At 40.1% G+C, this 27,906-nt stretch overlaps 1 protein-coding gene across 12 annotated transcripts in view; it reads left to right on the top strand.

The window, feature by feature from the left end:
- Positions 1-27,906, top strand: part of LOC138750977 (DNA-binding protein SATB1-like) — a 171,249-nt gene that overhangs the window by 133,708 nt on the left and 9,635 nt on the right. The window lies entirely within an intron of this gene.

Here is a 27,906-nt window from a genome sequence, read left to right as displayed (position 1 = left end):
GGTTTCTATCCATGAGGATATCCCAGAGGATCAAAAACCTGGAAAGAAATCTTCCATATTAGTGATTCTAAAAGTGATGCGGGGTGTATTTCATCCACATTTGTATGTCGATAAGAAATTAAAACTGAATTATAGGTCATAGGCGGATTTTAAATTGTCCATTTACAAACACTTTGCATCTTACCTACCTTAAAATGATGAAGGCAGTTCCAAAGTGACATTGTGGATACCACCATTCTTTCTCCATGATTTTGACACAGCAACATTGAAGGATTGCTGATAAATTTCCAAGCCATGGTGCTATATAGATTCAAATATTCCTATGTACTTGCAGTCTTTATCCTTCTAAGATATTACAGATTTGAAGAAGATTTGGCAGGCCACTATAGCACATTGTGTAAATTATGTATGAGACTTTATCTGCAGTTCTCCAGTGTTGGAAAATGAGCACAATTAAGGGATCAAGGGAAATTAGGTTGCTTTGCTTTGATGGTGTCAAACTTCTTGATTATCATTAGACATACATTTATCCAGCAGCTTGTCAGTATTCCATCACATTTCCTGACTTGTGCCATGCTACTGGAAATATCTTGATGAACAAAGATGCAAGTAATCAGTCACACTGTTGCGGCCCACGGCCTGCTCCATGGGCCGACACAGGAAACAGCTGTCGAACATGGCGATCGAACAAACAGCACACAGAATGAGACACATCCTGTAGGCCACGGTAATAGCGTGTGAGTCGACCAATCACTGCCAGCGGATCGCAGGGGGGTCCAATCGAGGCCCACGGATCTGGGACAACCAATTGGCAGCCAGCCCCGCTCAAGCCACGCCCCAGTGGTGATGAGGCCAGCTGGCTATAAAAGGCAGAGCTGCAGCCCAATAAAGTCAATGTCGATTACACTCTCTTCGTGTGAGAATCTTCTTTTTTTAACCTTAAGCTATACCCACATTATACCTCGAGCTAAGGCTGCAGCGTCCCCACTGCAACACGAAGAATACCAAGCCTCTGAACTGATCCTGTACCCACTGTGTTTGTTAATGATGATCTTCAGCATGGCAATAGTGGACAATTTTATGATGTTATTGCCTATCAAGGGGAGTTGGTACAATTCTCCTTGCAGCTTTAATCATTGCCTAACACTTGTGTGACTTAAATGTTATGTGCCATTCACCTACCCAAGCCTGAATGACTTTCATATCTTGTTGCAAACCAGTACAGACTGCTTTTTTGCCTGCAACTTTGCAAATTTATAATATTCAGCAACTCAAGAAAAGTCAAGTGTATTGTCATCTGATTGTACAAGTACAACACAATGAAACAGCCTTCTTCGGTCCTCTGTGCAAAACATGCAGACACACACACACACACACACACACACACAGACAAACAATACATGTGCAGGACAAGCATTCGTATATACAAACAAATAAATAAATATTCTTTCATGAATATGAAGGTCTTGTATGGTTAATGAGAGCAGTTCCTTTGATCATTCAGCATTCTCTCTGGCTGTGGGAACAAGCTATTCCTTAGCTTGATATACTGCTGGCTCTGATCCTCCTGTAACTCTTTCCTGATGGAAGTAACTAAAAGATGCCAGGTATAGAGTGGAAGGGGTCCACAATGATTTTGTGTGCCCTCTTCAGCCAATGATGCCGGTTGATCACATCAGTGGGAGAGAGGGAGACTCCAGTGATCCTCTCTGCCACTCCTAGTGTCCTGTGGATTGACCTCGGATCTATTTCTCTGCAGCAACCATAAAGCTCTCAATGGAGTTCCTTTGGAAGGTTAACCTTGCACATTTCCGTCTTCTCAGGAGGTGCAGTTGCTGTTGTGCCTTCTTGACAAGTGAGGAGATGGTCACTAGTTAAGTGAACTCCAAGGAACATGGTGCTCTCCACTCACTCCACTACAGATTTATTGATGTGTAGAGGAGGGTGGTCGTCTCTGGTCTTCCTGAAGTCCACATTGAGACTCAGGTTGTTACTCTCGCAACACAGAATGAGCTTTTCCACCTCTTCTCTGTAGTGCGACTCATTGTTGATGCTGATGAGGACAACTATTGCTGTGTCATCTGCAAACTTGATGACACTGTTGGAGCTGGATATGGCAATGCAGACATGGATCAGTAGCATGAACAGGAGTGAGCTGAGCATACAGCCCTAAGGTGTGACAATGATCAGCAGGACATTGCTCGACAATTTGCTAACAGCCCAGATAGATTTGGTCTTTCTGATAGAGAGTCCAGAATCCAATTACAACAACTGTCCCCACATCTGACTTTCTGATGGAATGAATACAGTAATAAAGCAACATAAATTGACTGGACTGAGGTCACGACTCTGAAAAATTGTTGTAGAAATGTCTTAAAACTGAGGTGATTGGCTTCCAAAGACCTACCTTGAAGAAGGGCCTCAGGTCTGAAAACCTCAGTAATATATCTTTACTTCCTCCGGATGCTTCGAGTCCTGCTGAGTTCCTCCAACACTTCTGTGTTTTTAACTACAGTCGCAGCATCTGGAGACTTCTGTGCTTCATTCCAAAGATGTACACCTTCTTTTCTTCTAATTATGCTATCAGGGATTGGACATTTGCCTGTTTCCCATTAATTTCTAAATTTATGGGACTCCTTGATGTCATACTCAAGTCAAATGTAATCATGATCTCAAGAAATCTCATTTGGTCTATGTTTGTATTAAAGTTCTAATGAGGACTGGAGACAAGTAGTCGTGGCAGACCCAAACCAAACATTACCAAGCAGGTTATTTGTGTGTAATTGCTGCACAATAGCTCTTTTCATTCCACCTTTCTTTACTTACATTGAATGCAGATTAATCAGACTGTAATGTCCAGATTGTTTTTGCTCTGCAGTTTCCCAGACAAGTGGAGCAGCTTGGTTGGAGGTTCATGTATATTTTTTTAATTGTTATTGAAGTTTTTATATTATATATAATAAAATAAGAGGTGTAAAAACACGAAAAATATACTGTACAGGTACAAAGTAATAACAGTGTATCCTAGAGTAAAATTGAACTTCGCAACTAATGATAAACTGAGAGACAGAATTCAATTAATTATATCTCTAGTTCCTGCAGAAAAAAAAAACAAAAGAAAAATAAACTTATCCTAAATCTATACTCCCTAAGCTATAAAGAAAAAGCCACTGGGACGCCTTAAACCAATAAAAGGGTAACGGTAACAGTACGTTGGTGAATTGCCTTATATGTAAATAAGTTCAGGAAGAGACGACAAACGTTTCGTATGTTCCATACAAAATAGTAAACCACTGTATTATTCATTAAACATTAAAATATTCCATATAGGTGTGCCACATTTTATCAAACTTCAGTTTTCAAAACATTATATCTAATCTCAAACATGATCAGGTTTGGGTCATCCATTGAGCATAACTGGGAGGATTAGAGTCCTTCCATCTTAGCGAAATACATCTTCTAAGCATTAAAGTAGCAAAAACTGTCACATGGCATTCTGACACCGATATATTTCTGGGATAATGTTTTTAGTCTTCACTCTGTCAAGCCTACAAGCCATTTCTTGTGTCCATGTAGAAAAGGTGGAACAAAGTTATCCCACCATCAAACCACAAATGTTTACTCAGTAAGAAATCATGTAACTATTGAAAAATGGTGGCAATCTGTTGCTCCTTGGCTTTTCTTTATATATTACTGTATCTGGAAATTAGAATCTGATCATTTGTAGCATAAGCTTCAGCGAAATTGAAATAGTTTTTAAAAATACAATGCTGGAGAAACTCAACAGGTCAAACAATGTCCTTTATATAGCAGCAATAAAGATACATGACCATTAATTTGGGCTTGAGCATTTCATCAAGGTGTGACCAAAATATAAGCAGGAGTCTGAGTGGGATATTGGAGACATTAAAATGTTTTTAACTTGGTTTAAATACGGTTCCTCCCACATTCCAAAGACATATGGAGTTTGTAGATTAATTGGTCACAATGATGTGGACCTGTAGGCCAGAAGGGCCTGTTACCATGCTGCATTTGCATCTCAAAATTAAATTAAATAGAGTGCTGATTGAAAGCAACAACATAATTGCATAGATTGTGGTCATTTTGTAAAACAGAACGAAGACTGAAATGCAGTCATAGAACAGAGCAGTGCTTTTCTACCAGTTCCCAAAACTCTGCTATCATTCAGTGTGAATCCTGATGCATGCATACACACTTACACTGAACATTCAAAAATCGATGCAGATAAAGGTTGATAATCCAAAAAGCTGATCACTAAAGTTAGCCTTTAGCTTCCATTAAAATGCTAAAATATTTTATTCACATTCTCAGTCAGGTAATTCATTAAGGTGCTGTACTGAAGGAATTGCAAAGACGGCCTTTACAGAATTGTCTTGTATTATGTCTACTACACAAAAAAAACTAGTTTGGTATCTTCACTTCCAATTTAAAATACTGTAGGTATTATATGCTAATGCATAAGAGGAATCCAGGTACTGGTGTAAATGATATATGAGAGCATTGTGAAAGCAAAAACAGCTTATTGTTTTAATATTATTAAATGTTGGGTTTCAGACCGTTAATAATATAACAAAGTTAGCATCCAGGAACATCAGGTAATTGAGAGGGCAAATGTAATATTGACCTTTATCACAAGGATATGGAGCAGACAGTGAATTTGTATCATTTATCAAATTAAAGTGATTATAGACTAAATAATCTACTTGTAGTTTGTCGCATAAATGCTAATTTCAGTGAGTTTTAATTTGGCAAGTAAAACTGAGATACCATTCAGATTTACCAGATAGCAAAGCAAAATGAAGTTACGGGACTTTGCAAAACAACACTTGGTGGATGGCATTTAATTAGACCATAAGACATAGGCCGAATGGTTTATTTATGCTTCTATCGAGTCTGCTGAGCCAGTTGATCATTGCTACTTTACTTTTCCCCTCTCAAACTCGTACTCTTTTTAACCTTTGACATCATTATTAATCAAGAACCTGTTTTAAATATATCCAATGAGCTAGCCTCCATAGCCATCTGTGGGAATTAATTCAATTGATTCATCTCCCTCTGGCTGAATAGATTTTTCCTCAACTCTATTCTAAAGGGATGTCCTTCAAGCCTGAGGCAGTGTCCTCCTACTAGAAACATTTTTTCCTTGTCTATTCTATCCAGGGCTTTCATATTTGGTAGGTTTCATTGTGTTCCCTTCCCCCACCCCATCCTTCCAAAATCCAGCGAGTAGTCTAGTCCAGTTTATTGTCATTTGATTACACAAGTACAACCTGACGAATTAGTGTTCTCCAGTCCTCAGTGCAAAATGCAGACACACAACCCGACATAATACACACAGGATAACACACACACGGACAGACAATACATATGCAGGACAAGTATTCGTAGATACAAATAAATAAATAGATTTTGTTTCATGAATTTGATAATCTCCGATGGTTAGTGAGAGCAGCTTATTCAGCATTCTCACTGCCCATGGGAAGGAACTGTTCCTCAGCCTGGAGTGCTGGCTTTGATGCTCCTGTATTTCTTTTAAAATGAGATCAGCTAAAAGATGCTATGTGGATGGTAGAAAGTGTCCTTAATGATTTTGCTGCCCTCTTCAGACAGCAATCCTGGTAGATCACTTTGTGGGGGAAGAGAGAGACTCCAGTGATCTTCTAGTGAACCTGTGAATTGTCCTCCAATCTATTTCTCTGCAGCAAATGTACCACACTGTGATACAGCGGGCCAGGATGTTCTCGATAGAGCTCCTGTTGAAGGTTGACCTAACTGTGGTTGGTAGCCTTGCCCACTTCAGGCCCAGAGCTATCAAATCCTCCTCATAGATTATCCTCTCAAACCCTGGATCATCTCATAAACTTTCTTTGGATCCTCTTCAATGTCAACATATCTGCTTAGATTCAGTTCTCTCTTAGCTAAAAAAAGGACATATTTACCTTGGAGGTGGTGTAGGTTGATTTCTAGAGTATGGAAGATTTTTTTTTCATGAGGAATCATTGAAAAGAGATGGGTTATGCATTTTGAAGTTCAGAAGAAGCAGTCTGATTGAATCTTTCAATCTTCCAAGGACATGATAGGTAAATACACACCCTGGCATTGGTGACTAGAGTAAGGAACATAGGGTCACAATAGGGATAAGGTCAACCAGACCAAAATTATTTTCTTAAAAATGTTGTGAATATTTGGGTTCTATACCACAGAAAGATGTGGGTCATTAAATATTTTCAAGGCTGGAATAGGTTTTTTGACAATATGGAGATCAAGATTTGGGGATAAGACGAATGATTAAATCAGCCATTACCTCATCCAAGGCAGAGCTGGTTCAAGGGGAGGTGACCAATTCCTGCTCCTATTTATTATGATCTAATAGAATGCTAATAAATGTTCTTATATAATAGTAATGACATGCTAAAAAAAATCTTGAAACTCACAAAAAAAATAGTTTAAAGAAAATGCATCTCAAGACGTGAAAGCTCATATATATCTAATGAGAATCATTGTGTCTTTTTTATCTTTGTGTAAGAAAGAAAAAGTAATAATTTGCATTCATATAGCATTTATCATGTCTTCAGGAGTTCCAAAATCATTTATGAAGCATTTTCAAAGTGTAGTCATTATTGTAAAGCCTGAAGCACAGCAGTTATTTCTACCACAGCAAAACCCTACTAACAACAGGACAGTAAATGACAGGAGTACATAATCTTGGTATTGATTTTTGGCCACACTACCAAGAAAAGTGCATTTCTTCTCCATCAGATTCCAGTTTAAAGCCTTCATAACTTGATTTGCATGATCAGTGAGATATCCTGATGAGCCAGTCTACAAGTAGAAAAAAAAAGATTAAGGTCTACCTGATTGACTTTATTTACTGAGCATTTTTGAGCAAATATTGATGCTAAAATTGTGCTTTTGTATATTTTAATGGTGAGAATTGTAGACGCATTACGTATATGATTAAAATGATCATAGACCATATGATTTACATAGGAACATAGGAAGTAGGAACAGGGGTAGGCCAAAAATGGCCCATCGAGCCTGCTCCGCCATTCAATACGATCATGGCTGATCTAATTTATGACCTAACTCCTCCTACCTGCCTTCTCCCCATATCCCCTAATTCCTCTATCATGTAAAAATTTATCTAACCGAATTTTAAATATGTTTAATGAGGCAGCCTCAACCACTTCCCTGGTTAGAGAATTCCAAACATTCACTACTCTCTGGGAAAAACTATTTTTCCTCATCTCTGTCCTAAATCTACCCCCCCGAATCTTGAGACTGTGTCCTCTCGTTTTAGTTTCCCCAGCCAGCTCAAAAAACCTTCCTACATCTATCCTATCCATACCCTTCATAATCCTATATGTTTCTATAAGATCTCCTCTCATTCTTCTGAACTCGAGTGAATACAATCCTAGACAATTTAATCTTTCATCATAAGTCAACCCCTTCATCCCAGGGATCAACCTAGTAACCCTCCTCTGGACCGTCTCCAAAGCCAGTATATCCTTCCTCAAATAAACCTCCTCTGGACCAAAGCCAGTATATCCTTCCATGTAGGGTTATTCGAAAATTTCCAACTTCAGTGTTAATTTTATGAATAAAAATATGTAAAAACACTGAAATTCATTGGATCCTAAGGTAAATGGTAAACCAATGTGATAGAAAGGCCAAATAAACTAAAAATTAACATCAATTCACCCAATTGGTTATTTACTTTCAATTTCATGACATTTGTGTCTGTTCTGTCTTTGATCCTGTGTTGCATTGTGCTAAACACAATAACATTAACAAGGAACAAAAGCAGTATGACCCAAAAGCTGAACCATGATAAATGTTGGTAGAGGGCTGTGTTGTTTATTTTATTACAATAAAAAAATGGATTCTTTTAAAACAACTAGATTTATTAACCAAGCAAACAGCACAAAGAACAAAACACACACAGGCCTGTCCTCGTGTGGAGGCATCCATCTTGAATCTGCCCAAGATTTAACAACATTTCCAAGATGCAACATTCCCCAGATGCTACACACTTGCACTCTATCACAACATCCCCTTTCCTTGAGATGTTTAATCAATAATCAGCAAGTAATTCTTTCCATGCATATGGAACAGATCATTCCTAACTTTCTGCCATGGTAATGCTAGCACATGAGTTATTATCATGGGTTCCTTTTCCTGCTGTGCATAATTTTTCAAACAGGTCTCATAGCTAGAAACCATCCTCTCAATGTCAGCATTTATCCCTGGCCAATAAACAAGAGTTCTGGCCCTCCTCTTGCATTTTTACATTCCAAGGTGCCCCTCATTCACCCTTTTTATCACTCTTGTCGCAGTGATTGAGGAAGGACAATTCTGCTCTGTCTGAGTTAAAGCCCGTTGACAACACTCAGCTCAGCTCTGATGTTGTAGTATGGCTGACATTCGCCTTTCGGCCATCCTTCATTCAGATTCTTGATGACCTTCTATAGAATTGTGTCTGTTTCTGTTTTAGTTGTGATCTGCTTGGATTTGATGTGAGATATAGGAAGTGATTCAGAGATCAGATTCACATGGAGATTCACATCTGTCCCTGTGTAACTCTCATTGTGTGCTTCACTCTGTGTTGTTGCCCTGGATAATGCTTCAGATAAAACAATAAGTTTCCCTGGTGTTTACACCAATTCAAAGTCATATCGTTGTAGCTTCATCATCAGTATTTGGATTCTCAATGAAATTTCACTGAGATTTTTCTTGATTATCGCTATTAATGGCTTGTGGTCTGTATCCGCCATGAATGTTGGTAGGCCCAATACATAACTGTGGAATTTCTCGAGTCCATAGACCAGACCTAGGCACTCTTTCTCAATCTGCACATATTGACATTCAGATGTTGCCATCGTCTTTGTTTACGGCATTTATTCTATCTTTTGAATCATCTGTAGATATTTTCGTCCTTCTGGATGGGTCAAAAAAATGTCAAAAGTACTGGTTCTGTAGTTAGAATGATCTTCAGTCATCCCCATTCTTCCTTGTAGTTGTCTTCCCACTTGAATTCACATTTGTCCTGTAACAACTTCATTAGGTACATTGTTTTGGAAGACAGGTTTGGTATGAATTTATCAATGAAATTGATCATTCCCAGCACTCTCAATATGACTTTTTGTCAGTGAGTCTGGGCATCTCTAAAACTGCTTCCACCTTGCTCTTGCCAGCTCCACACTTGCCTCTGACAGTTCATCTCCCAGAAAGGTGATTTCCTTCACACCAAACTAATATATTTCTCTGTATAACTTTAATCCATACTTCTGGATGCGTTGTAGTAGTTTTATGAGCCTCTCGTGTTATTTTTCTGTGGATCCCCATAGAAGCATGTCACCCATGTAGCCACATACTCCATTTATGCCTTCTATGATGTGCTTCTGGAGCTGAAGATATTCCAAAAGGGAACCTCAGACATGAGTATCAGTCAAAGTGTATTAAATGTAGAGCAGTAGTTCTCAACCCTTTTCTTTCCACTCACATACCATTATAAGTTTGAAAACCAATCTTTTAATCGTACCTAATTGACTCATTATGGGCATGGTTTCATAACTCCAAAGGAAATGGGCCATTGATAATTTTTCTCAAGCAAAATATTTCAGTAACAATTGGGTCTAGAGCAGTGATTCACAACCTTCCCTTCCCTTTCACATACCTTACTAATTACAGAGTACCAATGGCATAGGGAATACTTAAAGAGGTATGTGAGTGGAAAGAAAAACATTGAAAACCACTGAGTATTTTGTGCTATCATCATGTAGTTTAATTTACCAGAAGCCCTGGGATGCATCCATTTTACAGTGTCAGGAGTTTTTAAACTCTCCATATATTCTCTGCTTTTATCGACTGTTACTCATGATGCACACTGCGGTGTTTCTTCCACTCCTAGTACCACGTGATGCTTCTTTCATTACAATAAAGAAGCTTGGGTTCTTTTTAAAAAACTTGATTTAACTAAGCAAACAGCACCAAGAACAGGATACACACAGGCACGTCCTCATGTGGAGGCATCCATCTTGAATCTGCCCAAGATCCAACATTCCCCAGATGTCACACACACCATCTCCGACTACTCCTGGTGGTAGTACTCTATCAGTACCAGGGCAAGGTAACTCGGGTATTAATTTTATTGAGGCATAGTTCACCTGGGAATTCTTGTGGATTAGGATATTTAAAAAAAGATGTTCATCCAGCAACATAAAATTTGTTTGATTTCAAAATTGTATTTTTTCATTTCACACTGTGTTAATTATGAGTAACAGATTTCCTTATTTAGCTGGTAATTTACATATTCTTCAAACAAAGCAAGAAGAGTAGTCAACTTGCTCCAACTTTTCAGTTATTCTTACAGATCTCGGCCCATTTGTCGATATGCTTCCATTTCCAATATATGTGTTAGAATCTGTCTAGCAATGACCTTTAGGATGGGCACCACCTTTAGAAATATTTTGAATAACTGGATCTGTTACAATGAGACATTTAATGTGCTCTCCCATTTCAAGTGCAAGAAATTCAATCAGCCTCATTTATAAGTGCACTGAAAAATATCATGAAATTTTAGAATATCTTCAGGCATCCGGACCCTTAAGCCAGCTGCACTTCTCTTCCAGAAGCAGCTTTCCTGCTTTCAATCAGCCATGACATGCATCAATTGAATCATATAATGTAATATTTTGTTTATTGTCCAGTACTATTTAGCTGAAAGATAAACAAAAATGGCAAGCATGTTGAACAAAGTTTGTGATTTTTGTCTTGTCGCCATGTACTTCACATATTAATGTATTCAGAACTCCCCCACTTGTGAAATTCATTATCAACCAATAGAACTAAAAGTGCAATGTAAAAATGGCTGCAAGTTGATGAAAATTTAATTCCTTTCACTCGAATGAGCTGATTTTTGGAAATATAGCACAGTGTGCTGATAACACCATACAATGTGTTTAGTGCTATCGACTAGGAAGTTCCAGATGTTGCTTTTCCATCATACTGCATTCATAAATAATGATAATTATACTCTAAAACAAATCTTTCTTCTGAAATTGTTTTGTTGGCTGAATCTGACATTTTGCAAGTCAATACTCCCAAATGCTCTCCTCATTTTATGTCATCATCATCCATAAGCTTTGGAATTTGCTTGGTAGTCTGTGCAGGGTTTTTCTTCTATACATGTTATTTCTGCATTGGTTTAATTCTGAATTTCACATTGTCAGATGGTTTAGTTAACAATATTAAGAAATTATCATTAGCTGGAGTGATGCAAACTCTATAATATTATCAAATTAATCTTGACCAACTACAATCAAGAAATTTATAGCCCTTAACATTTCATGGCATAACAGAATTTTGCAATTATTTTGCCATTTTCAACAACAGTATTAACCCAAATGTTTTACTTAAAATTGTGATTTTTAGCTCTGCCTGCCCAATGAGAATGTGGTAGACAGGTGATTAATTGAGAATGCAAATTATTTTTCACAATAATGTTTGACATTCAGAAACTGGTTACAATATGAACGTGTTCAAGTAGGTGCTTGTGAGATATTAAAATCCTAATGCTGTTTAAGGCAAAATTATTGCACCAATCCTGCCTAGATTGGTTTTTCAATATTTAAGGGGACATTCAGTTGCAAATATACAAGTGAATACTTGAATTATGAACAGGAATTGGCTCCTTAAGCAAACTCTGCCATATAATAAGATCTAGGCCAATCTGATTCTAACATCAACATTATTTCTGTACCCATAATCACCTTTCAACATCTGGCTTATCAAGTTAACTTCATGTCTACCTTATAAGTATTGAAAGATGCCTTTTTTACTTCCCCTCTGAGAAAAAGAATTCTGATAATTCATAAACCTCTGAGAGAAAACAAGTTCACTTCATCTCAGACTGAAACAGGTGACTGTTTATTTTAAAAGACTGGCTCCTCATTCTAGTTTATCCAACAAAGGAACATTGTCTCCATGTGCATCCAGTTGTTAAATGTTTTATTAAGGTCCTTTCTCCCACCAGCCTCCACATTAAAACACATTATCCTCCACCATTTCCACCACTTACTGCGTGATCCCACCACTAGACACATCTTCTGCTCTCCTCCCCTCTCTGCCTTTGGCAGGGACTGCTCCCTCTGTGACTCCCTCATCCATTCCTCTCTTCCAAACAATCACCCCCTTGGCACCTACTACTGTGACCACAGGATGTGCTACACGTGCTCACACATCCTCTCTCACCACCATTTGACGCACCAACAGTCCTTCCAAGTGAAGCAACATTTCACTTATGAATCTACAGCATTTGGTGCTTCTGTTGTGGTCTCCTACATTGGAGAGACTCAATGCAGACTGGGAGATTGCTTCTTTCAACACATTAGGTCTTTCTGCCGCTATAGCGGGGATCTCCCAGTGGCAACCCATTTCAATTTCCCACCACATTCCTATGCCGACACATTTGTTCTTGGTCTCACTCACTCTCAGACTGAGATCACCTGCAAATTGGAGGAACGACACCTCATATTTCATCTGGACACCTTCCAACTGGATGGCATTAACATTGACTTTCTGTAATCCCCCTCCATCTCTTCTCCCTATTTCTCCTTTCCTCTATCTCTCTCTCTTTCCCTTTCCCCATCTCCTTTCCTCCAGCTCTGACATCACAGATCCACCCCCTACCCCATCAATTCTCACCTTTGTCCTGTCCTCCTATCCATGTCCATGGCCTGTGTTCCTCCCCCTGCCCTTTCTGCACTTCTCTCCAGCCTTTTTATTCAGATGTCTGTCTAGTTTTTGCTCATACCTTGAAGAAGTGCTCAGTCTATAACATTGGTTATGCATCTTTACCTCCTATAGATGCTGCAAGACCTGCTGAGTTCCTCAGGACTTTTTGTGTTCTTAGTTACCTGACTCCAGGGAATTTTGAAGAATCATAATTATTTGAATTGTTTTCTATTGTGAAGGCTGAACTGGTAGGATATTTAAGGAAAAGGATACATCAATAAGGGCCAGGTTGCCTAAACTCCATTATATTCACTTAAACTTAGGTAGTTAAGGAGTGATTTAAACAAACTATTTAAAAGTTCTAATGAGCAATATCAGTGACATGGTGGAACTATTTTGTCTGGTGCAGGGATCCAATGCAAGAGAGCATATTTAGTGCTCGCCCATTCAAGAATGAATTTGAGACATATGTTCTTCACATAAAAGATGATAGAGATTTAAAACTTGTCTTCAAAGACTAAAGCATTTCAAGCTTGAGATTTTTCACTTTCTATTGGGGATAGATATTCTGGGTCTTTGATTTATTTACTGTAATATGAGCTTTGTGGGCAAGGCCAGCATTTATTAGCCATCCCTCGTTGACTTGAGAGGATAGTAGGACAAGATGTATTCTTGAACTTCTATAATCCATGTAATGAGCACATTCCCCAGATTTAGATCTGGGGTTCCAGGTTGTTGACCCAGTCTTGTTAAAGAGTTGCTGATAAATAGAATTAGAGCAGAACATTTAGCAGACTATTTACCCATATGATTGATCCTTGTCTTTCTCAGAGGCTGGGGAAATAGCAGATACTTGAGCATTAGTGGTGAAAGTATATTTTTGGGATGCCAATCAAGTGAAGGTATTATTCTGTGCCAATTTATTCACAGTGTGGCTGGACTTCCATTTATTGTCCACCCTTTATTGCATGCAAATTGAATGGGCACTTGGGCTATCCAAGTAAGGCTAAAACTGGAAATGACTGAACAATGAATCACAATAATGGGACTCAAGTCAGATGTAGATCTCCTGGGCAAATATTCTTTCCTCATAATCACATGAACCTGATGGTGCTTTATCAAAACTCCATAATTCCATCCCAACATTGTTGATACTAGGATTTTCAATCCATTATTTATTTTATTACTGCATTTAATGCTATGATGGAATTTGAAATTGCATCCCCTTATCTGTGAAGTATGTGTCGCCGAAGATATTAAACATAGAAAATGTTTTAGAAATACATTTAGCTAGGTGTTTGGAAGCATTCTATCATACTCTTAAACTTGAGTTTGTAGATATTAGAGGTGAGTTTTTAATTGGCCATTGGCTTGCTTTTTTATTCATGGGTTTTCCAATTGTTTCTGGTCTGTTGATAACTTGGAATTGATGATAACTTGGAATTGGCATTGAATGTTGAGTGGCATTGGTGGAGGCAGTCATTTGGTGGCACTTCATCAGTAAACAACGTTTATGTCATGTCTTAGTGCAGTCATGGATTTTCTTCAGCTTTTGCTGGATGTGGGCACGTTGTCTGTGGAAATATGAAAACAACTGAACAACGTGCAATCATCACTAAATGCCTTTAGTTAGTTGTATGTGACATGACTTGATGGGTCATATCTAAACAGAGCAAATTATAGTTGACTAAGTGCTGCTTGCTGTCATTTTCACCTTTGGGTATCTTACCACTTCTCAGCTCTTTGCTGATCACTGAGGGGAGACTAATGACATTAATTTGCTGAGCCATGTATTAATTTGGTGAGCCATGTCTTTACTTCGATGATGAATCAGCAATGATTCAGCTGGTAATATTCTCACCCCTGAGTATGATTCCTGCTTTGCCATTGCAGCAATTTAGGTACAAATTCCCAGGCTGACTCTGCAACACTAAGGAGCTATTCTCTCTCATATATAATGAAACATGGGTGGTACGGTTAGTGTAGTGGTTAGCACAACATTGTTACAGGGCCAACAATCATCATTCTAGTAAGAAGTTTGTACGTTCTCCCTGTGTCTGACTGGGTTTCCTCTGGGTGCTCTGGTTTCCTCCCACCAGGGTTGTAGGTAAATTGGGTGTAATTGGGTGTCATGGGCACGTGAGTTGAAAGCACCTCTTACCATGCTGTATGTCTACATTTAAAAATAAGAATTAAAAAGGTTAAATCAAGACCCTTTCCAATTTAGATGTAAAAAAATATTCCCTGGCTCCACTCTAAGAAGGAGCAAGGCCTTGACCAATTAGATAGTTTTCAGCATCGTTGAATAGGTGTCAGTGCTATAACTGATTGGCTAAAGTTTCAGTTCTAGGGCTACACATGGGATGTTCTGAGGCCCAGAGCCTTTGCTGCACCCAGTGTGTTGAGCTGTTTCTTGATTCACTTCTTTGTGAAGGTAAATGCAAATGTTTTACTTTAATTTGCCAGAAATTTTATGTTCAGATGCATCTGAGTCAGTAGATTGATTAGTGAAAGGCCAAGTTAGGTTTCTCCCATATTGGCTTCTCGCAGTGAAATCTGACAGCAGTGACCTTCAGGAATTGTTTGACTCAGTCAGGGGAAGAACTAAACTTTGAAGTCTGCGGACACCACGGTTGAATGCTGGAGAAGAGCAGCAGGTCAAACAACGTCCTTTATATAAGCAAAGATAAAGATACATAACCGACATTTTGGACTTGAACCCTTCATCAAGGTATGGAATAATGTCAGCAGGGATCCAAATAAAAAGGTAAGGGGGAGGCCTAGGGGAGGAACATGGTCAAAGAGGCAGGAGATAATAGACGGAGGAGGTATGGCTAAGTGAATAGAGAGGGAAAGGGTGCAGAGCTGATGGAAACAAGACAGGGGGAAGGGAAGGGGTGGGGGGGGGGAGAATAGAGAACAGGTTAGCAGAAACTGGAAAAGTCAATGTTAATGCCATCTGGCTGGAGAGTGCCCAGATGGAAAATTAACTGTTGTTCCTACAACTTACAGATGGTCTTGGTGGGATAGTACTTGAGGCTATGGATAGACATGGGAGCACAGGAGTGGTGTGCAGAACTGAAATGGTTGGCCACTGGGAGGTCCCTGTCACTGGTGTGGACAGAGCAAAGGTGTTCAGTGAAGCAATCTCCCAATCTGCACCCAGTCTGTCCGATGTAGAGAAGGCCACAAAGAAAGCACAAAGAAAGAAGTGAAGACCTTTAAGACTTTCTGTAAAGGGAATGGAGGTATAAAGGGATTAGACATCCTTCGTGAAAATGAGGTGGTCCAGTTCGGGGAATCTGAAGTTATTGAAGAGATGGAGGGCATGAGAGGTATGTAGGTGAGGAGGGATTGGTCCGGGGAGAAAAGATAGAGTCAAGCTAAGATTAAACTAATTCGGTGAAGCAAAAGCAAATGGAAGTAATGGGTCTACCCAGTTGGTTAGGTTAGTGTAGCTTGGGTAAAAGGTAGAAATGGGTAGTGCAGTGATGGAAGATGATGAGGTTGGCAGCCATGGGAGGGAGGTAACCAGAGGTGATGAGGTTGAAGATGGTGTTGGAGATAGTGACAGTCAGGAGAGATGTTGAAAGGTTGCACTTGCTGAGCGTTTTCCACCAGTACATCCTCTGTGCTCAAGTTTGTGCAGCGTTGAAGATTTAGTTATCTGCTGAGCAACGGTAATCATGGGAAGAACATTTTTTTACTTGTATTTGACTCATTGGCATGAGACTTCATGTGGTCCTGAATCATTTGTTGAGGACTCGCAAGACCTATTTTTTTCCTGCAAATCCAATGACAGTATCAGCTCTGCTGACAGATGTCAAGTCAATAGAGTATGAAGAACCAATGATGGGGGTAAGAGGAGTCTGGGACTTGCTGATATTTATGAACTGGCCTAAGTATTTATCTAAGGGTTGATATGTTTCTAAGCCTGGTTTTATTTTGTGGAATTTAATCGTCAATGAATCCAGACCCAATTACCACACACTTGTTCATATTGGTACAAATGTTGTTTGGTGGGCAATTTCAGAAGGCAGTAGAGCATCAACATATGGCTCCAGATTTTAAGTCAAATGCAAGCCAGGTTTTGAGAGTAAGACAATTTTTATTCCCAAAAAGACAATAGTGAGATAAAGTAATACTCCAATAATCGTGAACCAATTAATTGGAAGTCACAAGAATTCAGCATGTGGCTTGCCAGGTGCTTATTCCTAGTTTACCTGTAACACCTTGAGCTCTGGTTTCTGCACTGCTTTAAACAATACTGTGGTCCTAGTTCCCATGCTCCATATGGCATGCTGAGACACTGGATCCATTCTCCATAGACCCCGTACTCCCTTTAAACTTGCTGTGATTGATAGAAAATGTGCCATACCCTTACGTAAGGAATATATAAAAAAAGAAAATTTAAAGTATGTTGGAGGATTAACTGGAATTACATCCAGTGACTGGCAAAGACATCTGTCTATAATCAACAAAGTTCTGAGTGGGTCCAATTAATGAAGTTTTAGTGTGGTTAGATTTTTACTGGAATCTGAATGACTCATATTCATCATTAATGTTGTTAAATCTCTCTTAAATTCAGCATATAATTAATTAATTAAAACATTTCCTGCTGCTTTTCTGGGTTCTGAACTCGTATCTTTTGATTTGTCCACATATCTGTGTCAATGCTCCTGTAGTAGATGCAAGGGAACAGAACTAAGTTACCTATTTTCTGAATGATTGTCAAAATAGACTTGAGAGTTGAAGTTGTAGGGTTGGAGGGTGATACCTCTTCTGCTTATGGATCAGAGTGTGCACTTAAGTCAACTTCACTTAAAGGGAGGTGTTAAGTCCCTGCCTAAGACTTAGCTGAAAGATTAGATACCTTTGAATGCCTGGCCAGCCAGCAATCATGTTAATTTTTCTGGGGGTCAATCAGCTTCATATTTGGACTGACACCTTTCAAACTACGTTAAACTTGGTAGGCTTAATATTTATATTGCACATTTCAAATGTCATGATGTTAATGCCCCCCCCCCCCCCCCCCGTGCACACAAAAAAAGAAAAAAATGAATTGTAAACCATTACATCTGCCATTTTGACTTTGATTACTCTATTCCACTAACTGTTGTTAAGGGCAGATTGTACATTGTGCACACAAGATATTTTCCAAAGAGGATGATAATTCTCCTTTGAGGAGATGTAGTAATTATATAATCCGTTGAACTGTGCTCTTCTGTTGTCAGGTTTCCTGAAAGGAATTATTGAACCCTCATTATATAAATAATTATCGTTATTAATGGTCTCACAATTGTCCTGTGAACTCCTTTCATTAAGACGTATAAGCTTTGTGTGATGTTTTCATTTGTAGCTCTGTGCCTCTGTCAAATGTATCTTGCAGTGGAACAAGGATTTGAAATTAAATGGTTATAGAATTAATTATTGAATTAAGTAATATGATCTATTGTTAACGTTGAAAAGTTGGTAGATTTTTTTAAAATGCAAATAATTCAGCAGGAAGTAGCATTTGATATTTATAGAATCATTGATATTTTAGTATAAATTACATCACTTTGCTATTTCAATGCTTTCAACTGTAATTGATTGTTTTCTCTGTAAAGTGATTATTCTGAATATTTACTATTTAACCCTTCTCATAAAATACTACCTTCTCCTCATCTATGGTAATAACAATGTACTTAATCACGCAATCCCTTTGATACTTGTTAATTCACCTACTGTTACCATTCACTGTTCAATCCCTTTCAATACATTGGTCTTTTATCTTAAATATTTTCTTATTTTACTCCAAACTCTTCTTAGCATTTCAGGAATGTTATTGTAATCATATTTGCTCATCCATAACACTGTATCAACAAAGTTACTTGACACTTTCCACACATTGCATGTAATTTTTCTGTGTAGAAGTGCTCAGAACACCAGTCATAAACAGGTCTGACCAGTTTCTTCATTATCTATTCACTGGCCTATTTTTCTGTTAAAATGTCACAGTTTTTAATTATTTTTGGATCTGTTTGATTCTTTTCTATCTCTGAGAAATTGGCCATTAATTTTTATCCTCAGTCAAAGTGTCCTCATCCATATCTTGGCCACGATGAATCCAGTATAAGGAACAAAGAATAGACTGAGGTATAGATTAGTTGTGACCTATTAAAATGGCTTGAAAGGCTGAATGATATATTCCTTTATTATTAACTAATGTCTGTTTCTTGGCAAAATTATCAGAATTCTTCCACAATATCTTACATTAGCTCCAACAGTTTAACATGGACCTGATGTTATCAGCAAATTTTTACCTCTTTTCCAGATGTTTTATCTTTCTAAAGAAAAGTTTCAATTACTTTTCTGAGACATTTCATGAACTTCAGTTTGCCATTGATTTTCACCGATTCTCTTCTTTAAACCTTCAGTCACGTCCAGGGTCGGCACCAAGGGGGAGGGGAGGGGCATCCGCAAGCATTGCCCCCCCCCCAGTGAGGTGCTATTCCCTCCATACGGTTGCAGCCATCGCTTGTCGTCAGACCCACCCACCCCCCGTGTGACTAGCATGCGTCATGCGTCACTAGCGGCAAGTGACGCTTTACACCATAAAAGCACCTACATCGGAGGGACGGAAGATGATAAAAGCTCCCCCCCCACCCCCGAATGAGTTTTTGAGCTTTGCACTGTGCCCGCCCCAACACGCTAATGGCTCCCACTAACATTCGTTCTGGCATTGACGCTGCGTCCCACTTTTCTTTTAATGAAGTGAGTTTTAAACTACAGTTTAAGGTGAAGAATAAGGTAGAACACAGGAACAACCTTTGGCCCATGATGTCAAATAAACTCACACGGTGTATATCTCTCTGTTCCTACCTATTTATGCACCTGTCTATATGTCTCTTAAACAATGCAAACATATTTACTTCAACCACATGACCTGGCTCCAAGCTTTAAGGCACTTACAACTTTCAATGCAAAATAAGTTATGCTTCTAGTATTAAACATTTCAACCCTGGGAAAAACATTCTATCTACTGTATCTATGCCTTTCACACTTTCATGAACTTCTATCAGGTGTCCCCTCAGTCCTCCGATATCCTAGAGAAAACAATCCAAGTTTGTTCAACTTTTATTCCCAGTAAATACTGTCTAATTCAGGCATCAATTTGTTGAACATTTTCTGCACTCATTACCCCGGCATCCTTCAGAAATCATAACTACACACAGTGCTGCAAACGAGACCTAACCAAAGTGTTATACAATGGCAACAACTTCCTGATTTTTAGACTCAGCAACCTGACTGATAAAGACTAGATAATCCCATCAACTTATGTGGCCATTTTCCAGGGGCTTTGGACTTGCATCCCAAGATTTCTCTGTACATCAATGTTCCTAAAGTGCCAGGCCTCACACTTGTCTAGATTAATCTCCAAAGCTGATCAGAGGAAGAGTATTTTCATATACATTGTGGGTACAATCTAGAACATACTGCCCAGGAAGGTACTGAAGGCATTTATGAAGTATTTGAATCACCAAAGTATAATAAGCTATGGACCAATGATGGTAAAGAAGGATTAGTATAAATAGGTGCTTGATGTTTTCCTTGAAAATGGTGGACTGAAGGACCTGTTGCTGTGTTCAATAACTCTACAATATTATTAGCGGACCTTTAAATACTGGATGCTGGTTTTGTTGAGCTTCATCCCATCAGAACTGCATTAACTTTGCCACCATCTTTGTGCTGTCAAGCTGCAAAACTGACATCCAGAATATAGTAAAACATGGAAGCCTGCAGATGTAGTTATTGAAGTAAAAAGGCAATGCTAGAAAAACTCAGCAGGTTAAAGAGCGTACTTTATATAGCAAAGGCAAATGATACATAAACAACATTTCAGACTTGAGCCATTCATCAAGGTGTAAGCAAAATGTAGGCAAGTGCCTGAATAAAATAGTGGGAGAGAGGAGTAGGGGGAGAAGCACAGTCCCACAGACAGGAGGTAATAGGTGGATGAGGGAGGGAGGGAGGGTATAACAGAAAACAGGGGGATCGGTTAGAGCTTCACCCTTTCCTTCTCCATTCACAGAGACACCATTCCCCCCCCCCCACCACCACCATCACCACCTTCCCCGTTTTCCCCCCATTTTTTTGAAAATGGTGGTGTATGAGGCTGCAGCGGACACTTCAGTTCTAGTTAAATCACCTCAGTTCTAGTTCACGGCAAAATCCCCAACTCAACAAGTTTTGTTTATGATTGTCAAAAACTCAAGGAAATTAGTAACACGTCATGGAATTTTAAAGTAGAGGATCGGACTATGATGCTAAGCAGTTTAACTTGCTGAAGCAAGAGAGCCGGTCTGTAGTAAACTGTGGAGCAGACCATTAGAGACGCAAAAAAGGCCGATGGAGATGTGAGGGAGGTCATCGGAAGCGTTGTTAAAGAAGGCAGAAGTGTGGCAGGAGGGCCAGCATCAGATTTAGACAAAGAATGAACCCCTTCAGACCTACACTTCCAACCATCTTATTTCCAAATGTAAGATTGCCAGAGAAATTTGTCTGAGACTGCACATGAACCCAGGGTTGCTGTGCTTTGATGATTACCAGGACTTCATTCTGAGTCTGGAATCCAGCCTTATTTCCCTCAGGACAGTCAGAGACACCTGCTGCTTCTGGCAAGACTCGAGGAGGGGGTTTTGCATTAACATCAATGAGAACTGGTGCACAAGTCTCTATTATAAAGACTTTCTGCTCAGCAGAGATAGAGTACCTGATGGTGAAATGTAGACCCTTCTACCTGCTCAGGGAATTCACAGCCACGCTGATTAATGCAGCCTATGTTCTGCTTTTGGCTAATGAGGCTATTGCAATGAAGGAGCTTTATGGTGCCATCTGTGAAGCCCAAAAATCCCATCCTAATGGTGCCATTATTGTTGTTGGCAACTTTCACCACGATAACCTGAAAGAAGTTCTACTACTGTTAGTTTCACCACCAGAGAACACTCTGGATTAGGTGTTCACCAATGTCTGTGGTGCGTACAAGGCTGCCCCTCGCTTCCACCTTGGATACTCAGAACATACATCAATCTTGCTAACTCTAGTATACTGTCCACTGGCTAAATGAATGAAGCCAATTCTCGGAGATCAGGATGTGGCCAGTGCGCTACAGGACAGCTTTGAGATCACGGACTGGATCTGTTTTAGAGAGGTGGCTATCTACAACAGTCATGTTAAACATAGAGGTGTACACAAGCTCAGTGACTGGCTACATCAGCAAGTGCATTGAGGATGTCACTGAGATCAAATGCTTCACAACCTGGGCTAACCAGAAACCATGGTTGGTCGCAGAGGTCCGGGCACTTCTCAAAGCTCTTGATGCTTCCTTCAGGACTGGGGACAAGATTAGCCAGGGCTGAACCCTCCTGTACAATCCAGAAAGCAAAGCGTTGGTAGATACAGAAGATACATCGACGGTTGTGCAACACTGGCAACACAAGGCACATGTGTCAAGGGATCAAAACTATAACAGACCACAAAACAACCTTGTGAGTTAAAAAAAAACGATGCCTCCCTTCTGGACAGACTGAACATTTTCTATGCACAGTTCGACAAGAAGAACATGCTGACATCTGTGTCCCCCTGATGAACGAGTCCATTGCATCGCCATGGCCGAGGTGAGGAGAACCCTATCCAAGGTTAACCCACACAGGGATTGGGAGCAGACAGCATACCTGGTTGGGTACTGAAAGACTACACAGACCAACTGACGGCGGTCCTTCCAGACATCTTCAACACGTCATTGCAACAGTCCATTGTCCCCGTCGATTTCAAGACCGCCCCGTGGCACTCACTTCCATCAATATGAAATGATTCAAGCATACACCTCCCAGAGATACTAGATCCATTTCAATTCACCTATAGAAGAAACCATTCCACTGATGATGCCATAGCCTTGTTTCTCCACTCTGTCCTGACACACCTGGAAAATTACACCTCATCCTCTGCACTGCTGTTCATTGACTTCAACTCATTGTTTAATATGATCATTCCCCAGAGGCTGGTGGAGATGCTGTCCTGACTGGGACTCAACACCCATCTCTGTATCTGGATTCTGGACTTCCTATCAGAAAGGCCACCGTGTGTCTTAGTTGATAGCAAAATATCGAGCATTGTTACGCTGAGCACTGACACACTCAGGGCTGTATGCTCACTCGCTCCTTCCTGTTCATGCTACTGATCCACAAGTGCAATGCCCGATCCAGCACCAACAGAGTCACCAAGTTGCCAGATGATACAACAGCAGTGTCACACTACAGAGAAGTGGACGAGGCAAAGGATATAATTATGCACTAGGGACGACCAACCTCAACTAAACATTACTAGATCGGTAGTGGAGAGAGTAGAGAACACAAAGTTCCTCAGAGTCCACTTTAGTAGTGTCCTATCTTGGACACGCAATACCTCGTCACTTGTCTGGAAGGTGTGACAGCAACTGCACTTCCTGACAAGAATGAAATGGGCAAGGCTAACAGTCACTATCCTGTCAATTTTCTACAGGAGCTCCATCGCATCACAGAATGGTATGGTTGCTGTAGAGAAATGATTTGGAAATCAATCCACAGAAGCATAAATGGCAGAGAGGAAAATTGGGGTCTCTCCCCTCGCCCCCTCCCCCCCTCCATGATCTACTGGGATAATTTTCTGAAGAGGACTCACAAAATCCTTAAGGATCCCTACCAACCCGCTTGCTGCATCTTCCAGCTACTCCCATTGGGAAAGAGTATCAAAGCCAGAACGGCCAGGCTGAGAAACTGCTTCTTCCCATGGGCAGTGAATGCTGAATGACTGATGAGCTGCTCATACAAACCCTCTGAGACTCTTATTTATTTAACAATATTTATTTATTTTTATATATGTAATTGCATATAATTTGCATGCAATATATATAAACCCCTGGTAGCCATTACCCATGGGGATTTGTAGATGGTGGATCAGTGAATTATCCGGTTGATTTAGATTGTGTGCCGCATGATTGGTGAACTAAAGGCTAGGCATGCCAATTTTAAACTTTCGTACTTTTTACCGATTTATTTTCTGGGATTTTTTTGTCGGTTGCTTGAGGACCGAAGAAAGCTGTTTCATGCAGTTGTATTTATACAATTTGGATGATAATAATAAATTTTATGCTGAACATTGGGAAAACTGAACCATCATCTTCAGCCCTGATGTCAAACCTTCACTCTTTCTATCCTACCCCCAGCCCTTGCTTCAGCTGGAAAAGTCTCATTGAAAACTTGAAATTCTCTTCAAACCGAGGATGATGCTTTGTCTTCATTGCCTCCCTTTTCTGAAAGGAGCCTTACTTTTAACTCTGTAGCACCACCTTTCTCAGCCATTGTCTCAGGCTTTCTACAATTAAGAACCTAAGAAATGCAACTTGGAGCAGGCCATCTGGTCTGTTGAACTGCTCTGCCATTTACTAAGATCGTGGCTGAAATGGTTGAGGACTCAGCTCCACTTCCATATGTATGTTTATAATATTCGAGTTTTGGAGACCGATTTTTCAGGTCAAATTTGGGGGGGGGGGGGGGCGGGATCAACTTTTGACCATTGTAAGTCTTTGCACCGTTCAAGATGCCAGAAGATTGAATGGCCGGGTCCAGGTAGTAAATCCGCAGTCAGGCATCAGCAGCTCTGGTGGGTGGGTAGCTGAGATGAGGATCCATGGTCAAGGCGAAGAGAGCTCAGATGGCGGATGGCTGAAGCGAGGGTTTGCGAGGGCTGTTGCAAGCTCAGAAGGGTGGCGGCTGGGTCAATGATCAGTGGTCGAGGCGTGGGAAACTTGGATGGACAGGTAAATGAGGTGAGGGTTCGCAGTCAGGGGTCGGTTGGGCGGATGGCTGGGGCAAGCATCTGTGGTCAGGGCATCAGGAGCTTGATAGGCAAGTGACCGAGGCAAGGATCCATGGTCGAGGCGTAGGAAGCTTGGAAGGATGGGTGCCCGAGGCGAGGGTTCACCGTCAGGAACTCAGTTACACAGGCAGCGGGGACAAGCATCTGCAATTGGGGTGTCAGGAGCTAAATGAGCAGGAGGCTGAGGCGAGGGTTCGTGGTCAGGCATTGGGAGCTCAGATGGGCAGGCAATAGGGTCCAAAAATAGAGGGGTTGACTTTTACACAAAATATCCAGAAAATATGCAATTTTTGGGCCATAAAAGGTGGGGGGGGGGAGGGTCGACATTTTTACATGGGTTTGACTTTAACAAGATACAGTAATACACAGTATCTGCCTTTTCCACAAAACCCCTACATTGCAATAATCTATCTAACTGTGCCTTAAATACACATGAGGCAGAACCTACTGCTTGCTTGGGCAGAGAATACCACAGCATTTCCTCCTCAACTCTATCTTCAATTTGTTCCACAAATCATGAGGCTATGTACCTTAGTTTTAGTCTCACTTACCAGTGGAACCAATTTTCCTGCCCCATTTATCCCTTTCATTTTCTTATGTTTCTTTAAGATCCACTCTCATTCTTCTGAACTCCAGTGTGTCTAGTCCCAAGTCTTCTAATAGGCTAAATTTCTCATCTCTGGAATCAATCTGGTGAACCTCCTCTGCACCATCTCTAGAGCCAGTATTATCCTTTCCATTTAAAGAGACCAGAACTGCACAGAGTACTCCAGGTGCAGCCTCACCAGAATCCTGCTAGTTGCAGTAGAACGTCTCTACCTTAACTTCAATCCCTCCAGCAATTAAGACCAACATGCCATTTGCTCTCTTGATTATCTGTTGCACCTGCAAACCAACCACTTATGATGCCTGCACAAGCACTCTGCACAACAGCATACTGCAATCTTTCAACATTTTACAATAAACTAATCTACTATTTTCCTTCCAACCTCGCCTTTACCACCACAGTATACAATCGGTTGAAATCTTGCCTATTCACTTAACTTTCGAACCACAGAACATTCCAGAATAGAAAACAGACTCTTCAGCCCTTCTAGTCTGTATTGAACTATTATTCTGCTAGTCCCACTGACCTACAACTATTCCATATCCCTCCATTCAGCTCCAATCTATGTCCAAATTTTTCTTAAATGTTAAAGTTGACCCCGCATTCTCCACTTCGACTGGCAGCTTGTTTCAGGCTCACACCACTCTCTGTGTGAACAAGTTCCCCCTAATGTTCCTCCTAGACCTTCCCTTTCACCATTAACCCAGTTCTCTGGTTTGTATCTCACCTTCTCTCAATGGAAAAAGCCCACTTCCACTCACTCCATCTATACCTATCACAATTTTGTATACATCTATCAAATCTTCATTCTTCCATACACCAGGGAATAAAGTCCTAAACTGTTTAACCTTTCCTGTTAACTCAGATTCTCAAGTCTCAGCCATATACTTTTCAATCTTCTCTGCACTCTTTCAATTTTATTGATATCTTTCCTGTAGGTTGGTGATCAAATCTACACACAATACTCCAAATTTGGCTTCAGAAATATACAACTTTACCATAACATCCCAACTCTTATACTCAATAATTTAATTTATGAAGGCCAATATGCCAAAAGCTCTCTTATGTTCCTATCTACCTGTGAAGCCACCTTTAGGGAATTGTGCATCTGTATTCCCAGATCCCTCTGCTCTATTGCACTCCTCAGTGCCCTACCATATGTCCTTTATTGGTTTGTCCTTCCAAAATCCAACACCTTACACTTGTCTGCATTAAATTCCACCTGCCATTTTTCAGCCCATTCTTCCAGCTGGTCCAGATCCCTCTGCAAGCTTTGAAAGCCTTCCTCACTGTCCACAACGCCTCCACTCTTAGTGTCATCTGCAAACTTGCTGATCTAATTTATCGCATTATCATCCAGATCACTGATAAAAATGACACACAACAATGAACCCAGCACTGATCCTAGAGGCACACCATTAGTCACAGGCTTCCAGTCAAAGAGGTAATCATCCACTACCACTCTCTGGCTTCTCCCATAAAGCCAATGTTAAATCCAGTTTACTTCCTCTCCAGGAATACAAAGTGATTGAGCCTTCCTGACTAACCTCTCATGTAGGTCCTTGTCAAAGCCCTTACTAAAGTCTATGTGGACAACAACCACTGCCTTTCCTTCAGCAACGTTGCTGGTAATCTCCTTGAAAAACTATAAGGTTTGTTAAACACGAACTACCACACATTGATTATCCCTAATCAATCCCTGACTCTTCAAATATTTCTATATTAGATCTCTTAGAACAAATTCCAATAATTTACCTATTACTGATGTCAAGCTCACTGGCCTATAATTTACTGGGTTATTTTTGGAGCCTTTTATAAACAACTGAACAGTATGAACTACCCTCCAATCCTCCAGCATCTCACCTGTGGCTGAGAACATTTTAAAAATATCTGCCAGAGCTCCTGCAATTCCTACTCTATCCTCTCTGATGGTCCAAGGGAATATCTGTCAGATCCCTGGGATTTATTCACCTTTATTCACTCAAAGACAGCAAACACCTCCTCCTCGATCATCTGTATAGGTCCCATGACCTTCCTGCTTCTGTGCCTCACTTCCCTAGACTCTGTGCCAATTTCCTGAGTAATGTCGATGAAAAAAAAACTATTTAAGTTCTTCCCCATCTCTTCTAGCTCCATACATAGTTGACCACTCTGATCTTCAAGAAGACCAATTTTGTTCCTTACTTTTGCTCTGAATATGCCTGTAGAAATCCTTAGGATTTTCCTTCACATTGTCTAGCAAAGGAGCTCATGTCTACTTTTAGCCCACCTGACTTCTCCCTTAGTGTTTTCTCTCTTCAAACTCTCCACGTCCTCTATACAATTATGTTTTCATCAATTTTGATGAACATTTAGATACACTACCCTCAGTCCTATCTTCCAAATTGTTAATATAGCCAATGTAACATGAACATTTATGGTCCACCACTCTACTCATCACTCACTGCTTTGTTCTACCATCTTGAAAGAGGAATAGGAGCCACAAAACTCATACCACCAGGTACAGGAACAGTCGCTACTCCTCTGCCATCAGACTCCAAAACAACCAACTCCATCAGAGATTTTTTTAAGGACTTTTACTTGGCATATTATTTATTATTAAATATTTTTTTCTTCTGTATTGAACAGTCAATTTGTTTACATTT

This window comes from Narcine bancroftii, chromosome 1, assembly GCF_036971445.1.
Source record: "Narcine bancroftii isolate sNarBan1 chromosome 1, sNarBan1.hap1, whole genome shotgun sequence".
In the NCBI taxonomy this organism is placed as follows: Eukaryota; Metazoa; Chordata; class Chondrichthyes; order Torpediniformes; family Narcinidae; genus Narcine; species Narcine bancroftii.
Note: the sequence above shows the minus strand (reverse complement) of the source record. Positions and strands in the feature narration are given on the sequence as shown.